Below are 2,500 nucleotides of genomic sequence, written 5' to 3'. Positions count from 1 at the left end.
AGAAAACCTTTGCAAACCATCCCATACTTTGACTTTGAATGCTTTGAATGCCCCCATTTTTTATTCTGTTTAATTGATCAGTAGATACAGTCACTTTCAATTTTGTTACAGTTATTGTGCAGATAGTTCTACAGCCATTCTGTAGTGTTTTTCCTAATTTTGTAGAGGTTTCATGTTTCCTTTAGTCTGCTAACTAATTTCACACAATAAAATGTGGGGTTTACCAAGATTGATCTAAGTACTTTTTAAGGGTAAGTTGTGGTGACAAATTCCCATGTTATCCCATCAGAGGGTTAGACCAAGTAAGGGAAATGGGTCCACATAAAGACCGAAAAAATGTGACCAGGGTTGGTATTGCTAGAACCAGTACTGCACTGCCAACATTAAATATGCAGTTCCTTAGTTACCAAGATTGGTTGAGATATAAGTGTTCAACATCAGATACAGTGTTTTTAAATGTCTTCCTTGGTGACCTATTTCATCAAAATAACAAGTGCAACTTACTGTTAAACAATGCCAGTAATTTCAACATACTTTTGGTATATAGCATGCTCTCTTCGATCAATTATCAATTTACTATTTTCCCATGGGTGCATTCTTCTGACATCAGCTGACAACAGCTGATGATTACTACAAAGTGCTGCTCTTTTCATAAATTTTAACCAGCCTTTTCTTTGTTTTAAATTGTGTAATAAAGGTAAGAGCTATGTTGTAAACGAAAGTGGTAAATGGTTCAGCGTGTAAGTTATAGTTGCACTTGGAAGTTTTCTAAGAACATAATTTATGAAGCTAGAGTTGCTATCAGCTATTGCCTCTACAACTCTTAATAAGGCTTTGTTGTGCTTAGAAATCCCCCATGTGTAATTATAACTCAATAGTGAATGCTAAGCCATTTACCATTTGTTAATTAATGTTTCACGTGGTACCATAACATTGCCATTACAAAACAGTTGTACAATCTACCGGTACATGTATCCTTCTAATGAGCTAGTATTTGGAAATTGTTACAACTGCTTTGAGCCACCTTAAATACACACACCACAGGAATGGGTCGATTCATATCATTTATTGAAACCAATCATGAATAAGTTGTAGGAGAATGGAAAAGAAACTTGCATTTTTATGCCAGTATACTAAAAAAATGTTTATCTTTTGATAAAGTTCTGCAAAAACCCAAGATCTAATTGCCCCATTCTCTTGAACAAAAGAGACTTTAAAGTGACAAAACATACCAGAAAGCTGCATGGATTAGAATCTCTCAAGTGAGGGAACTTGTCACAAAGTTCAGAGGCCAGCTTTCTTCCTCTCACAGATGGCATTGCTTTGCAGAACTTTTTTCTTCCTCTAGTGTGATATTTGGAAAAGTTGGATCACTAGCCTGGTAGTCTTTTTCCATTGTTTTAGCAGATGAACTCCCTCCAGAATCTTCAAACTGCCAATATTATGATTATGTCAGTACAGATAGAGAGGAGAGGGCTTTTGGTTGGCTGAGTTGAAAATACAGTAAAGTGGGTGTTAAGTGAACCTTGTATTCACAAATGACTTGGTTTGTTGGAACCTTCTGTGACATTCCTTGGAGTGTCAAATTCATTCTGGAGCATTTTTTTGGTGCGATGCTGCTACACAAATCCACATGTTTAAACATACTTGTTCCACTTGAATGAGAGAACATCCCCAGAGATGTATATTCATCCACCAACCAACTCCACGAGATTTGACTCTAGGCCAGGAAACAGAAAAAATATATAGCCGAATACAGTCAGAGGAAAATCCAGTTCGGGAGCAGTCATCCTTTCCCAGATCGTACGTGTGCGTACGTAAAAAAAAGGCTGTGCGCAAATTTTTAGTAAAACCAGCTCACGCTCAGCATTCATAAGATGCTGACGCTCACGTTAAGAGGCGAAGAAATAGATTGCTTGCAATATACTGTTGCGTGAATGAAAACAATTGTCTTATATATGCAGGTCATTCGCTTCGAATCTGAATTTTTCCCTGTCTCCGATGCCAGTTCAGTACTCGTACTGAGCTATCAAGCCACTCAGTTGAGAGCAAAATTTTATGATTCTTTCGTGATGTGTTGGTCGGTGAATATGTACAGAATTCCTTCAATCCAGGAAGATGCGCTGATCATTTTGATGACCTTATTAACTTAGAAAAAAAACTAGAATAACGATAATATTCGTTAGGCATGCGCTGTTGCTTTCGGACCACCAGCGGTAACCACAATGATGGAAATCCTCCAATGGGTGTATATAAATAGATCTTGTAACGCAATCTATGCCAAGATCGGTAAGAGGCCTCTTCTGAGGGTTCCAAGGTTTGCATCAAGTACGCGGCAGCGAGAAATGTGTTTGGGCCCGGTGCTATTCCTCCCATGCAACTGATCCTAGGGGCATTCCTCTCTCAAGCTTTGCGAAATTGGTGAGTTGCGCCACCACGTAGGTCGTTGAGATGTCCGGAATGTGCCCGTTTCTTTTTAATTTTTGTGAATAATGTCCTT

The sequence above is a fragment of the Montipora capricornis genome, chromosome 1 (genome assembly GCF_036669925.1).
Source record: "Montipora capricornis isolate CH-2021 chromosome 1, ASM3666992v2, whole genome shotgun sequence".
Taxonomy (NCBI): Eukaryota; Metazoa; Cnidaria; class Anthozoa; order Scleractinia; family Acroporidae; genus Montipora; species Montipora capricornis.
The sequence above is the reverse complement of the archived record's forward strand: the minus strand, read 5'-3'. Positions refer to the sequence as shown.